Source organism: Hyalella azteca, unplaced genomic scaffold (assembly GCF_000764305.2).
Source record: "Hyalella azteca isolate HAZT.00-mixed unplaced genomic scaffold, Hazt_2.0.2 contig10517, whole genome shotgun sequence".
Classification (NCBI taxonomy): Eukaryota; Metazoa; Arthropoda; class Malacostraca; order Amphipoda; family Hyalellidae; genus Hyalella; species Hyalella azteca.
Window position 1 is genome coordinate 312,426 of NW_025940552.1, and position 17,161 is coordinate 329,586.

Below are 17,161 nucleotides of genomic sequence, written 5' to 3' on the forward strand. Positions count from 1 at the left end.
CCGTTCACACCTATTTAAGGTTTTTGGTAACCTGCAAAAAAGTTTTTTTTTCAATTAATATGGGAATTAGGTGCCACATATAAGAAGTTATGGAATCATTATATTAATATATATATAATAGTTAGTATTGATAATTGTTGAATCTGAAATGTATCTGCAAAAATTGTAACTGAATTCATATTGACATGGCATATCAATTCGATCATTGACTTAAATATTTCAGTCATTTCAGTAGTAATCAAACAATCATGTGGCTCAATGATCAACAAAAATAATATTATATTAGCCTATAATTTACCTTGTAATGAAGAAAAATCCATGCAACAGTAATATTATCAAGTTTGGCACAATATCTACAAGACAAAACCGAGTAGCAGATAAGAATTTAGTTTCATATCTCTGAAAATGATTCACAGCTCAAAAATTCTTCCTAGTGTCTTGAAGTGAAGTTATGATTATTTCAACATCAATCCTGCTGGATCACTCAGTTTATCAAAAAATATCAGCTAGTTCGTGAAAATTCAGTTTCAGTCAATAGTTTGCAATATGAAATTTGTTAGTGTTCAAATAGTAGTCCTCTAAATTCTAGACTGCGAGCAATAGCATTAAACACAAATCTTCAATGCACAGTTCTTGATAAGAACTGCAAAAATTATCCATACCTGCACACATGAGTGGCAGTATGACATGCAAATTTATTTCAAGTTGCTATAAAGCAGTGATATGTTGGCAGTCAATAGAGTCAATACATGCTGCATAATTTTTTATGAGATGATTTAAAAGTAACAATTACTTTAAATCTCTGCTTATTACCATATCAACATGATAATCCCTTTCCTAATCCTAACATTTCAACTCTGTTGCATGCTAGCTCCCACAAAAATTAATTAAAGTAAAAAATAAATTAACAATTTAATCATCTTGAATTATTTATGTTTATTGAGACAAGTATTTCACATCATTTACCAATTTCAGAGCATTAATAGATTTTTAAACTCAATTGGTGCTATAAAAATTAAATTTTCAAGTTAAAAAAGTCAGACAATCAAAATAAGTTACCAGAAGTCCATTCCACATCACTGACCTGACATGAATCCAGTAGGTTCAATTCAATTTTGAATAGAGCTGCTCAGAGATGAAAGTTTTTGATTCTCCTGTTAATAAGTTTCTAAAATTACAAGACTTGGTGACTTACAAGTTAAAATTACAAGACTTGGTCAAAACTTGGCCTATTCTCCAGCACTGACACTACTATGCTATACTAGTTGTAGCCTAGCTGCTGAAGTGAACTTCAACGTTTAGATAAGAAAACAAATTGGTTGTCAACAACTGGAAAGGTGTTCTTACACATCAGTACATAAATCAATTATTAAAATAATTATCAATTTATATCATTAAACAAACATTAAACAGTGATGCAGAGTCGCCATCCATATACAGTCCACACGCTACAGTATTGCCATTGTTAGAATTCCACTCTAGAGCCTCACACACAGCCTTGAGTGGCCTACACTGTCCGCACACAAAGCCAGTGAAGGCTGAAGCTGCTGCTTGTAAAACATTTTCCTAAAAAATACACTATAACCATACAAAACTGGTCAGAATTATAACTAATAAAATTTAATTAAATTGAACAAGGACATTTCCAAGCTTTTTAAAATGTAACAAAATTTTTCTTAACTTGGCTGTCTTGGCATGTAACATGCAGTGATTCAATTTGAATGTTATATGAGTGGCAGGCTAATAGATTTTATTACTGACAGCTGACAATTTTATCATTTCAATTACTCAAAACATCACTAACTTAAGGCACATGTTGGTGATTTCACACACACACAAAAGAACCGACGCATTCACAGCAATGATTGAGAACCCAACTACCCAAGTTCCATTGTTATTGAAATCGAATAGCTGCCGACCAACAGACATGGCTGCCAACCGATGATGCCAATGGCTGAAAACCGACAATGACCTGGTCAACTTTTGATGACTAATGCTATCCAAGGCATAAGGATAGTTCCTTTCAACTGATGGTGCGATCGAATTTTACATTGTATTTATTTTAGTACCATTCACTTTCGCAGCAGGCTGAATTATTAATCTTAAAAACTAATGACGGACAAGCAGATAAGTTGCTCAAATTTCAAGTTATTAGTAACAGTGAGATATTGCCACACAGAAGATCAAGAATGTAATTTTCATTCTGAAGCTCAAGCTAAAACGATCTCAAGCCAAAACGAATTGGTTTATATATTTCTTGTTTAAATCAGGTGATTTGAGTTTATGATAGAGAACTGATATTTCATCCAATAAATAAATCGTCCTGAATTATTTAATAAAAACATTATTTTAACGCAATTTTGAAATGGGATAGTGGCAATAACAAACTGCTATATAACTTTTGGGAACTTGATAAAACTATAAAAGTGAACTGAAAGAGAATGATTGAAGGACCATTCATTTTTTAAACTGCGTGAATAACGAATAATATCTAATTGACATTTAATCAGTTAATATGTGGTCATCACACGATCATGATTGCCTTTGATCATAAATTAAAGGGTATATCAATTTCCGAGCCATTATTCTATTAGATTGATTAGCCAACCGACAAGTTTGCACATGATTTTTTTTGGTTTGCTTTGAAAAGTTGTCTACACTCATATACTTCGATCTGCCACGATGAACCCTCAGTTGATAGCTTGCCATGCATCTGTATAGATTGCTTAGTGAAATTCGACTTCCAAATCATCGAGTGGTCGGATCTTCTGAGTTCTGCACTAACCCACACTAATTGACATCATTGCCCACATTGGCATTTGACTGGGCTCCTTCAAGTTCAATTTTAAGTCCTATAAGTTGGCCAGCAAAATGGCATGGATACCAGGATTATCATACATAAGTTATGACTTTAAAATCTTAAGTAAATGAGAAAATTGAAAAAGAACGCATTAAAAAAATGGATAAAAAAATCACTGATTTGCCACTATGCTATGTGCTATGAAAGAATTGCAGTTTATCTCATCAAAAACCATAGGTGGTATTGGTAAAATCATGAGAGTTTTCTGCAGACGTTGGCATAACTTTTCTATTTTAGAACATATTCATTGCAAAAATTGATCAGCTATGTATAAGCAACTAATGAATTTGATCAAGTAAGGTATCGCTGATCCAGAGATTGTGTGATGTTAGAACTGCAGCAGTTTCTAATTAGCTTTATGTCATGAGTGTCATTGCGGTGGAAGGTGTAATGTGGTGGAATTTTTTATCCATTTTATTAGTATATAATACTGTGATGCTAATTTAAAATATCAGGCAGAAGTTTCCTTAAATTACTGGTAATGGATGGTTTCTGCCCAATTTCCACTCAGTCTTTGATGTTGAAACCAACTGTGAGGTAAATGAGGCAAAAACGCCCAGGAATGTGATCTATTTTACCTGTTATAATGAACCTTTCACATCTGCAATGTAAAATAATAAAAAATCAAAATTCTGCCCATTGCTTTCAAAAATATCATGTGAAATGATTGTTTTTGCCACCAAGTTTTTGAAATCTATCCATTTTTCCAGGTTATCTTACCAAGTAGCAAGTGGATTATTGAAGTCACAAATTCCTGGAATTTCAAGCCTTTTCAGGCTGTGAAAAGTCATTTTGGGCCACAAACTCGAAATCTATCAAAGTATGATAGATGCATAATATGTGTGCACTCGAAGTGCACATATATTATGCAAAATCTTTCATTTTATCCTAGAAATTGATATACAAATGTTTTTCTTCATTTTAGAGGCAATGGAGCATGTGATGATTTGTCCAAAGTGTTGCATAATGCAATAAAATGGTTGTGGCGGGTTTGCAAGTTATGGCCATGCAACTAGATGTCATCTTAGTACCCTGAAAAACTGACCTATCACCCCTCCCTTACCTAGTTGCCACTACCAGGGTAGGCAATGATTACAACAGTCATGTCCTTTTGTACCAAACATAAAATGAAGAATCACTCTATGCCTATGTCAAATCAACTTTATGCCATGTTTAAGAAATATATTATTGTTTGGTGAAATCAATACAAGATCTTGCACCAATTTACCCCACCATGTCATGTTGCCTTAATAAACACTACCATCAAACAGGTAATAAGGGATGGGCAGGGTAAATCAGGACAGTCATCCCACATTTTGTAGAAATGTTGTAGCAGCTAAACTGATCAAAACATTGGAAAAAACTATGTTAACACTATGTGTTAACTATGTTAAAACTATGTGTTAAGGTCAACATTTTTTCTATCTATTTAGCATAAAGCAAGTTAAGAAATCATACATTTACTACCTCTGGAAAATCCCTGAAAAAAGTGTGAAAAGGTAGATTTTGAAAAGTACCTCTGTTAAGGTCTGTACGGTAACCAGAAAAAATATTCACCGTATTAAAAAATTTTCATACATAACGGTTGCACACAGGTGTTGGCTTGAAAACGTGATTGACCAAATATGCATATCTCTTTCCAAAAAATGGCAGCCATTTCCACATGATGGGCAATAAGTTACAACCCCCGGGGTAATAAGGGACAGCCCTAAATGCGTATTTACAGTAAAACCTTTGTTAGCAAGGGCTCCAGTCAACAAAAAGTTAATGAACAACAAAGAAATTTAATTACATTTACCTCGCTCATCAAAAAAAATTCACTTAATGAAAAATTTATTCATCATCAGCCACCACAAAATTGTGCTTAGAATGTCATAGAACAAGAATGTTGAAAAAAGTAAAAATAAAAGAAAATGCCCTTTATTCTACATTGCCTACAAAGGAAGAGGAGGGCTTCAGAGTACTGTTAGTAATGGATGAGTACACTCTGCATGCTTTAAACGTTTTAAAATTAAGTTTTATTTCAAGTGTCCTGGATTAGGTACCCCATTCCCAAGGGTAATTTGGGCACTTTTATTTTGCATCTGGCATCTTACAAATGGCATTTGAAACTTTTTCACAGATGCCATATGATAGCCCTTGCAAAGAGCTTTGAAATGAGCTCAAACTTGACTATGAAATGTTTCATGGTAAAAGTTATTTACAGAAAACACTAAAAACCATCCCTTATTAACCCGTTTGACGGTATCTGTTTTGTCCCACCAATAAGAATAGAAGAGGCGACTACCGTAAACTGGGGTAACTTTGACCACTTTTTTTCAAAATGATGCCATTTTTTAACTAGATAAGTTAAACTTAAATTGAAACATGCAAAATACAGGTCTATACTCTAGCTTCACTCACCATAAATTGCTGGCTCCTGCCTCTCATAGTTTTGATGTAATTAAAAAAAATCGCTGGTATTTTTTACCCCCAGCTCTGGGGGTATCTTTGACTGGGTGGTCTTAGTAACCCCATTGGGTGTTCTTAGTCATCCCATCTTGGTTAAAGTTGCCCCCAATGTTAATAATTTCGCAAGTATTTAACAAAACACTTTATTTATCTTCACTTACAGGGAATACCTACAATATTAACTTTTGATCAAAATACACACAAGTGGCAAAAAAATTTCCATTTTTTGAACATATTTCAAAGAAATAAACATAATAGCTAACTGTTCCTTCTGTAAATATATGCACTAACTTCCTTTTGTTAATAAACATGATAACTTCCTTCCATGAATGTAATAACTTTTTTCATAAACATAAAAAATGTTCCTTACATAAATAAAGACCGAGTCACTAACCTAAGCTAATGCCTACAGACTTACATCAAGAGCAGCATGGAACACATACTGCTCTCTACTATTAAACTTATAAGGTACGTCAATTATCTCACAAATGTCCTTCATCTCCACTGAGGCTGTGTCATCTTTAGCCACTGTAAATACGGTCTTGGATTCACTTGCATGGAGGAATGTGACAGACACCTCAGTCTCATCAAACTGATCAACAGTGGCTAAATATTTTTGATGTTTGTCACTGCTGTTGTTGACATAGACTTTGGTAATCATGTGGTAAACACCACCTTGGCCTGTTGGCCATTATTGAAGGCAATAAGTGCCCATTTTAGCCATCCATTATGATCCATATACTGTTATTGTTAGTAGGCCAATTGCAACATAAAAAATAACACCTCAAAAAAGACAAAAAAGCTGAAAAAATGAAAAAAATCAAATAAATAAAAAAAATCCTGAAAAAGTCAAATAAATCATTGATTTTTGATTTTTTTGATTTAAAAAAAAAAATCAAAAAAATCGCCAACCCTGACTTTAAGTGCTTTTAGTTATTGTCAAGGTACAGGATCTTTCATCAGTGGCATTGATAGGAGCAGTTGCTTTTAGTTACTTGGTAGGGGTGGGTTTTACTTTGTTAGATGTATTACCTGCTTTAGGGGTCTCAGAATTAGGAGAGGGTATTTCTTTCTGCACCTTTGATGGTGTGCCTGCTGGTGTACCTGTACAGGGAATAAAATATTAACTTCTTAGCAATGAACACACAACTAGTAGAAAAATTTTCATTTTTTGAACATATTTCAAAGAAATAAACATAATAGCCAACTGTTCCTGTATTACCTGTATATTTGGCTACTCTCTTTCTGATCTCACTATTCCGCTTAATGAAGGACTGGGCCCAGTCTGGGCCTGGCAAATTCATAGAAAACATGGGAATGGTGTGCCCTTGTGAATCAAGGTAGCTTTTGACTATGATGCATAAGGCCATTGGTTGGAGAGAGAAGCCATAGTCACTGCGCTGAAGTGCCCTCTTCACTATAAGGGCCTCCTCTACCTGTGAGAGAAGAGTCTGTCGTCCAGGACTAAGCACAGTTTTTCCATGCACTCTGTTGAAAAGAACACACTTGCCGATGCCATACTGCTTTGCAGCTTTTGTCAAACTTATTTCCTTGTCTTTGATCTTCTGCACTACTTGATCAACAAGATCTCCACTTTAATTCCGGTAGGTATGAGCCCCCTTCGGATGTATGTAGGTCCTAGGCATCTTGAACTAAGGTCAATACTAATAAGTTTAAACTCTATATCTAACAATAATTAGAGTCTGAAACATAAAGAAAATACATTAATAGGTGTATCAAACATAAAATGTTATACATGGTCATTTTAAATCAATTATCAAGCCAGTCAATGTTACCCCATCAGGGCTGACATTAGGTGGTCAAAGTTCCCCCATTGGGGGGCGGCACCCCCCATTTGCAAACTATGACACTTTCCTAAAATTTTTCATTCGCATATGTAACTAGAAGGGTTCTACTACAGTGCATCAAAACCTGGAGTTATTTTGCCAAAAAATAAAAAAATTGGAGGGGGTACTCTGACAGCCTTTAAATAATAGCTTTTTTTTGTGGGTCACATTTGAAATTTTTTAACCTATTAGATATGCAAACTTTTTAAATCTTTCTATTGTGTTACGTAGCCTCAGTGTTAGGCCTTTAATGCCTATTGACAAAATTTTTCTATGTCAAATAGTTTTTGAGTTTTTGGGGTTTTTGTTAAAAAAACCAAAAGTGGTCAAAGTTACTCCGGGAGTCAAAGTTACCCCAGTTTACGGTACCTTTAATGTCCACTGAGATGAAAATCAAATTTGAAATTCAAAGTATAACATTTCAGTCAAATAATATATAATTGTTGTAATTCTAAAGAAATAAAAATTCACTATAAATTGACTTGATATATTCTCTATGGTTGTTATACTACAATGCAATAACAACATTCTTTTCTCAGTTATGACACAGTCTTAGTATGTTCATAAATGTATACAGATAAGGATGATTCTATCACTATTGAATATACATTAATGTGTTATGGTCAATTAAGCAAATATACCATATCTATTCTAAAATGACCAATAAGTGTTGCTTGAAGATTAGTTGATTAGGTTCTAATAACTAATGTAATGATGAAGATAAAAAAAGAGCTCAGATATTTTAACACCTTTGATGTAGCACCTCAATTTGGCAATGTATTTATTTCTATGTTAGTATTGGTTGGCTGAATTTGTTCCTTTAAGGGGAGCATTTGCCTAAAAACTTTCATTTATGGGCAGATCATTTTGAAACTTGGTACACATGAGTAAAACAGAAATTGGAAACTGTTTTGTTAATGTACTTTTTTTAAAAGAATGAAAAAATTTGAAATTCATAGCAAATGGCAAAAAAGGAAGATATTTTGGGGTACTGTAAAAATCCTCATTCAATTATTAATCCTCACTCAAATCTCCTCATTCAATGCCAACCATATAGATTGAAAACTTCAGCTTCAGTGATTTATAACTAGCATCACATTTGGTTATGGCGCCCATTACCAAAGAATGCAGTGTTGCGCTGCACCAACTCTCCAATGCTGCAGTCAGGAGTGGCAGATCTCCTGAGCAGAGCCCCACTCAAGCGTCTCCTGGTGGCAGCAAAGTAAAGTCTGAAGGTAAGGAAAATGCCATGTGCCATACTAATTAACTGCTATTATACAGGGGAGAATTGAGGTTATGTCAATTTATTTGATTACATTTTCAACTGTATTTATTTTTTAGAAGTTTCAATACAAGATTTGATAACATGGTGTGATAATATGCCATCTCATGAGTCTCACTCATCTGAGTGATGTTAATTTTTTGCCTAAAGCTCACATGACTCATTAATTTAGTGAGCATTGTATTTACTGTGAGATATCTTGCTCCATAGCCCAGTGGTACCAGTACACCAATGTACATATTTTCCAGCCTTGGAAAAAGTAGACCTCCCACCAGTCCTCAAAGTTCCTGCTATCTTCATCAAGGAGGAACCTGAGGATGAAACTGAAGAAGTATCCATCAAAGAGGAGCCCGAGGATGAAACTGAAGAAGTTTCCATCAAAGAGGAGCCAGAGGATGAAACTGAAGAAGTATCCATCAAAGAGGAACCATTCATATATGGAAATGAGGTGGGTGGAGTTGATGTGCAAATGAATGTTTAGCAAATAATTTGAAATTACAACAAATATTTTCATGGAAAAATTGGCACAATGCTATTTCCATAATCAAATATCCAAGTTAAGCATAAGGAAACAAATCTCAGTATCAAGTCTGAAATATTGAGCAATTATAATTAGGTATGAAGTACCCTCATATTGATTCAATAATTGGTTAGAAGTTATGGAGGATTTGATCTATAATTAGGGTACTTGCTTATGGATCACTATTTTATTTCCAATTTCACCATTTTCACTGTAGTTATCTGTTGTAAAAAATGAAATGTGATGACCCAACCATGCAAAACTACAACTTTTTCTTATTAAAAAAAAGTATTTTTTTTTCTATTTTGACTTTTTTTTTATTGTCAAAAAACTCTTATTCTTATCATCTTACTTTTTCTTATTTCTTGTCAATTTAAAAATAAGCAAAGAGCAGACAATTGCAAAGAATAGCACTGGAGACGTTCATGTCATTGATAAAAGTTCTTAACTCAAGCCATGCAATGTCAATGTAAATAAAGAAGTTCTTAACCCATTTATGAATGCCAATTTGATTCAATAAAACTTACTAATAGCGGGTAATTGGTCCTGAAATTGCCATTTATGTTAATATGTCCAGTTAATTTTGAAAACTGACAAGTGAAATATTTGCATTACTTAGTATTGACATGAGAAGACATTTTAAAACAATTAATTTGTGTTACTACTACATTAAAGTGCTGTTAAGAAATTAGGAACTTGATGAGAATTCTGTGAGGAGTCCTATATTATATCCTTTTTCATTGTATGCTCACATCACTGCCAGTCACATCAACATTGTCATTCATATCTCCCCAGGCTTGTTCAACTGCACATCTCAGCCCTGCACCTGCACTGTCCTCTTGTGTGCCGTGCAAGATGGAAGCTCAAGTTGAGGCTCACAACGCCCTCCCAAACTCGCCACAGAACATTCCTGCTTCGTTGTTAAATCAGGTAAATTTACACAATTATAGCTTCCCTCAACTTTTACCATGACAATTTATGGAAAAAATTTCTTGATTCCAACACTGACCTGAGGAGGTCAGCGTGTTCTTCAGAGTGAAAATGTTGATTGGGATTGGCTGTTGTGCTTTGGCAACTTGTTATTGTGTGCAAAGTGCCGCATTTTGAACTGTTTGTAAGTGGTGGAAAATTGGAGGAATGAACGTCCAGTTCTGACTGGCGTATGCAATTATTGGATTACAGATGGTTTTATAGGTTTGTAGTAAAGTTTCTTAGTCTTGTCCATATGATGTCCCCAAGAGGAATTTTATTACGTTTTGCTTTTGAGGATATTACTGTTGTGGTTTTGTGTTGGGTGGTGAAAGTAAGCATGACATCAAAGTTTAGGCCAAGGATTTTTGGGTTGTGTTCCTTCAGAATAAGTTGGGTACTGGTGTTGTGAGGGTGAGTGTTGATTTGGTGGTTAAGAATCCAGGTTTCAATTAAAAAATGAATGTAAATGTAATAACGTGAAATTAATGTATCTAATATTATGGGAGTAGTAACTTGCATTGTATTTTTATTTGTGTTTAGATTTGCCAAGTCAGAATCTCTGCCCTAAGTTTAGACCAGGAAATATTAACTCACTTATTTGCTCTGGCCAACTAATAACGCTGAGTAATCTTTGCATGAACCAGAACAGACTTTTGCAACATTTTAAGCATTTTACTGAGGATCAAACTTGAGAGTCAACACTTTACTGCGGCTTTTAATAATAAGAGAGATTGTTTACTTTGTATTTTTGTCATTAGTTAGGCGAAGGTGGGTCAGCACCGGCATCAGCAGACGCAACTGGCAGCGCTGGCGTCTCTGGGGCGTCCAGCCCCAAGCAACACACAGAAAAATCATTCAAAATCCTTGACTGTGAACAATCGAGTACCACAAAAAAATCAATGCAAGAGCATATTAACTTCAAAAATTTGTGCATCAGTAAACACCGTTGCCAGTTCTGTTCGAATTTGTGTGCCACTGAAACTGATCTCAAACAACATATTTTCCTACGTCATCCTCAGAGAAGTGCACAGAAATGCTCTCGAATTAAATGTGCTGAAGGCTGCAAAGAAATCTTGCACAAGCGTTGCCTTTCTAAACGTTCATCAATAAAGAAGTTTCGTTGCTCTGAGTGTGACTATGCTTGCACCACAAAACAAGCTTTGAAAAGTCATTATCTTTTCAAGCATTCATCAGGAAAAAATTTTCAGTGTCCTGAATGTGATTATGCTTGCACCGCAAAATTGTACTTGAAAAAACATTTTCTTCAGATGCATTCAACAGAAAAACTTTTTCGGTGCTCCATGTGTAATTATACATGCACAGCAAAAAGTCTCTTGAAAAGACATTTTCTTTACAGACATTCAACAGAAAAACCTTTTCAGTGCTACGAGTGTGATTATGCTTGCGCCACAAAATGTGACTTGAAAAAACATTTTCTCTGCAAGCATTCAACAGAAAAACCTTTCCAGTGCTCTGAGTGTGATTATGCTTGCACCAAAAAAGAAGCCTTGAAAATTCATTTTCTTCGGAAGCATTCAACAGAAAAATCCTTTCAGTGCTCTGAATGTGTTTATGCTTGCACCACAAAAGGTCAATTGAAAAAACATTTTCTTTACAAACATTCAACAGAAGAACCTTTCCAGTGCTCTAAGTGTGATTATGCTTGTACCAGAAAAGATTATTTGAAAATTCATTTTCTTCAGAAGCATTCAGCAGAAAAACCTTTTCAGTGCGCCGAGTGTGATCATGCTTGCACCACAAAAGGGGCCTTGAAAAGTCATTATCTTTTCAAACATTCAACAGAAAAACCTTTTCACTGCTCCGATTGCGATTATGCTTGCGCCACAAAAGGAAACTTGAAAAATCATTTTCTTCAGAAGCATTCAACAGAAAAACCTTTTCAGTGCGCCGAGTGTGATTATGCTTGCCCCAGAAAAGGTGACTTGAAAAGACATTTTCTAAGGCATTCAACAGCAAAAAAACCATCTGTGCTCTAAGTGTGATGATGTGTGTGGCGACAATGCATGTTTGAACAGCATCTGCTCTTCAGAGGCCATCAGAAACTGCTTCAGTGCAGAACATTTGATCTTTTGAAACAACAGGACCAAGCTATGTAGAGTACCACCTAACCCAAGGCACCCACTGCCAACAAGGAAGAGCGGCATAGCTGTTCAATGTCTCCCGAAGTTGGCCGTCGCTTGTTGCATTGTGGATATGAAATAGAACAACGAAGCCAAGATGACACCGACCGCAGGTGCTCAGTCACAGCAGTCGTAACATATTTGAAAAAGATAGGCCATGTACATAGAAATAGGAGCTTAAATAGATATAGTGGTTGTTGTAGACATCTCAGCGCACGACAAAATGTTTCAAAATGTTGTTGCGTGAGCTCGGATTTCGTTTTGCATAAAAGAAGCAAACTTTTAACGATGATGGAGAGCAAGTGCCTTTTGCTCGCTGGTTATTGAATGCTACTTTATTGTAATATCAGCAGTAATTTATCTTGAAGCCTTCTTGAGGGGCTGTCAGGCGTCAGTGTTGTGAGAGAGGCAGTCATGCTCCTAGGGATAACAGTGTTGCAGTTATTCCCAGGTTTGCTAACTGGCGGTTTCTATCTCTGCTGACGGTTTTCTGACAACAGAATACTCGTATCGTTGTATAGATTTACTTTATCAGTAGTTCAGTAATGGTTCAAAGCTCGCGATGGCTTTGGTTCACTGAATTTCGTATCTTTCTTTGGTGCCGATATTTATTTTACGTTCTATTTGGTAGACTTTCCTGAATAAGATTAGTAAACGCTACCCCAATGTAATGATATCATAAGTTTTGAGATTAGTGCTTCTCTTTTTATAAGTTGCTTACCTATTTCCATAAAATGACTTGTTTATAAATCTGGGTCAATTTGAGCTGAATTTCGCTGCTTTAAGACTGATTACTTGATTTTGTTATCTTGGAGTTGAAAAAATATATCCCATGCCTATGACGGCTGTTATTCCACCAGCGAAACTAGTTGCCACTATCGTTCTCAACCGCCAGATGGTCGGGAACGAGGTTGTGTCCAACATCACAATGCAAGAGCATATTAACTCAAGGTTGTCCTCCTGCAAGGTTGCAAGGACAACGACCAACACAAGGTTGCTGCCAACCAAAGCAAGGTTGCTGCGCTCACGACCAACACATTTTTCGCCGTCTGGATGCCTGCTGTAACCAAAGCCTTGTGCTAATACAGGGTCATCGTTTCTTGTTTGTGCTTTCTCACTGAAATCTTGATTTTTCAATTGTAGCAGGTTAACCTGGCGTTACCTGGTATAGACATTCTCAGGAGTTTGAGAATCTGGCTATTCCAAATCCCGCTACATCAAATCCCCAGAATCCCGTTACTAATTTTCAGACTTGAGTAAATTCAAAGATAAGCCGCAGAACAATCTTCAAACTAGAATGTGTTCGAAGATTAGCAGGAGAACAATCCATGACGATAGTTACAGGACAGCGAGGGGTTGCAGGCCAGAAGTCCCGACGAGAGTAGCAGGACAGCGAGGTGTTACAGGCCAGAAGTCCCGACGAGAGTTGCAGGACAGCGAGGTGTTGCAGTCAAGAAGTCCCGACGAGAGTTGCAGGACAGCGAGGTGTTGCAGGCCAGAAGTCCTGACGAGAGTTGCAGGACAGCGAGGTGTTGCAGGCCAGAAGTCCCGACGAGAGTTGCAGGACAGCGCGGTGTTGCAGGCCAGAAGTCCCGACGAGAGTTGCAGGACAGCGACAGAGGACGCGCAGCATCAGCACCTTCTGCGCCTTCGTCAGGACCGCGACGTGCGGTTGTCAGGTTAACTTCATGACTGCTGACGAGGGCTTGGGTGTCGGCGGCCAGGGAGGCCTGAGTGAGCAGCTACGGCGGTTAAGGAAACCTCAATGAGAAAGAACGCCATTTACGAAGCTTTTTTTGGCTAAATGCATGATAGATTAAATTTTAATCAAATAAATAAAATATGGATGCAAAATAAAATGCTAATAATTCTGAATAATTCATGCACAGAATATTTTCTCGGACAGATGTTAACATGGATTTAAAACTTGGAAGAACGAACGTTGAAACCACATTAGCATGATTTGAACCGCTACAATATCCGGACTTGCGTACGCCTGGTGCGGAAGAGTTGTTTTCAGTGGAAGCTGTGTTGTGAGTGTGGCTGTTGGTCCTATATTTATCTCACAACATTTAGACTGCGACTCCCAGAAGAGCCTGTCCGATGCAACTCGTATAACATGTTGACTACGTTTGCTTCATCTTGTACTATTATTTCATTTTTTGTACATTTTTTAAGCAGGGTTGCCAGACGGTCATTTTTTCCGGACAAATTCCGTGAATTAGTTTTTCTCAATTGCGTTGGCCGGCTAAAATTTATGATAGGGGTACACCCTAATTAAATTTTAAATACTGCAAAAAGAAAATAAAATGAATTTTTATAGCGGAACCTACAAATAAACTAGTATACATTGAATTATCGGCCTTTTTGTCCTTTTTTGTTCTCGGATTTGGCCGATTTTAGGCACCCTGAACTATGTACCACTACCTCCAGCAGAAATACATTTCGTGGTACGCATATGTACCAATACGTAGTCAACGTGGTCACTGATACAACAATTTTTTTAATGATACACGCTATTCCGATCGCATATACACGCTGTATATATCATATACGTGCTATATATATATAATATACACTTTAGTCCGATAATTTGTACGCAGCGCACGCGGCTGCATTCCTCTCTGGACCGTTGCGTTAGTATGGAAATTTGAAGTCAAATAACACATTATAAAATATCTTATATTAGGTCTACCTACATTAGTCTACCTTGAATAATTGGACTCGCCTGCTGGACGAAGGGGTGCCAGTGGATGCATTGTACTGTACCTCGATTTTGCCAAGGCATTTGATAGTGTTCCGCATGAGCGACTGTTGCGTAAAGTGAATTCTTTGGGAATATAGGGAAATGTACTCCAATGGATCAGGAATTTCCTAGTAGGCAGAAGACAACGTGTCAGCATTAACGGAACCGTATCAGACTGGGTAACTGTGCGCAGTGGCGTACCGCAAGGAAGCGTTCTTGGACCTGTTTTGTTCGTCGCTTTTATAAATTCCCTTTTATTCCCTTTTATTCTCTTTTATTCCCTTCTATTCCCTTCTGTTCCCTTCTGTTCCCTTCTGTTCCCTTCTATTCCCTTCTATTCAGTTCTATTTCCTTCTATTCCATTCTATCCCCTTCTATTCCCTTCTATTTCCTTCTGTTCCCTCCTATTCCCTTCTATTTACTTCTATTCCGTTCTATTCCCTTCTACTCTGTTATGTTACATATATGGCTCAATAAATACTTGGTACACCGGTGGTACAATACGCAAGAACAACATGTGGTTATTATTTGCTTGCGTAATGTACCACATGTGTCCCAACATTTTTATTGCATCTATGCAAAGCTATGATGCCATAGAGCTGCACACACCTTCTTTTGTCACGGCCAATGGCACCTAACTGAAGCAGCAACCACTGAAAGCCTTCCGCAATAAGGGAATACTGGGGAAATCTGGATACGCGGGGAACGTGTTAAGGCCTGGCTGAGCTAAAAGACGATGTGACCAAATGAAATCCAGAAACGAGGAGCCTGTATAAGAAGCAGGCATCCCGACAGCAACAAATGTGTTGGTTGCAAGAGCAGCAGGAGGACAACCGCTCGGTTGTGAGGTTGGCCACCTCATTCCTGGCCATCTGGTGGTTGACAACGATGGTGCCGCCCAGTTTTAGGGGTGGAATAACAGCCGTCTTAGGTATGGAGTATATTTTGTTTCAACTTCTAGCAACCGAAATAAATAAATCGGTCCTATAGCACCAAAATTAAGCTCAGAGTGACCTATATTTACGAACAAGGCTTTCTCTGGAAATAACCAGCTTAAATAAATATATGCATTAATTGCATTTATGAATTACTTTTTGAAGACAGCACTTCTAAGGGATTGAGAGTCTCCGATGTTACACATGTACAAGGAATTTCAAGTTTTATTTTCATGAATAAAAAATAAATTTTCAAAATTATTTATTCTGTTAATTGATTCATTCATTGTCTCCAACTTTACCCAAGTGTGCAAAATTACAGATCGATTGGACAGGTAGAATTGTATTAGATATCGATTATAAGTTTTTTGGCAGACAAACAAAGAAACAACAAGAAGTGAAGTTAAAGAGAAGTGTTGTAAAAATAGAATTGCTTATCTTAAAATTATGACATCATTATGCCCGGGCATTCAGAAAAATCTATCAAAAAAATGTAAAACAAACGTCGACACCAATAAAAAATATGGAATTCAATGAACCGATGCCATCACAAGTTATGCACGGGCACTGAACAACTGGTAGAGACTAACTATGGTGCAACAATATAAAAGTGTATTCTGCTGTCAGAAAACCGTCAGTAAAGTTAGTAACCGTCAGTCAGTAAACCTGGGGGTAACTGCAACACAGTTACCTCTAGGAGCGTGACTCCGACTGTCACACTAAGCGATATCTTCCAGCTCCTCAAAAAAGGCTTCAAGAGAAATGGTTGCTGATATTCCAATGAAGTAGCATTCAATCCCCAACAAGTGAGAGGCTTCGTTGTTCTCTTCAATATCCACGCCGTTCCAAGCGACGGCCACCTCTGAGGAACATTTAACCGCTCAGCCCCTCTTCCTTGGTGGCAGCAGGTGCTTTGGGTTAGGCTTGCTCCTGTTGTCTCGTAAGTGCAAATGTTCCGAACTTGATTCCTGTGTCGAGCTCATTACATCCACATGAATCTCTACACTTAGGTAACTGAAGCAGTTTATGATGGAGCCTGAGTAGATGCTGCTCAAACATGCATTTTTGACACACACGTCATCACACTTGAAGTACACCACGGGCTATTCCAGTGGAATGCTTGCGAAGAAAATGTCTTTCCAATTCCCACTTTGTGATGCAAGCATAATGACACTTTGAGCACTGAATAGGTTTATTTGTTGAATGCTTCTGAAGAAAATGTCGTTTCAAGCCCCTTGTTATGGTGCAGGCATAATCGCACTCTGAGCACTTTATGGATTTTTTAGCTGAATGCTTGCAAAGAAAATGTATGTTCAAGTTCCGTTTGATGGCACAGGCATAATCACACTCGGAGCACCGATGGGGTTTTTCAGTTGAATGTTTGTGTGGAAAATGTATTTTCAAGTT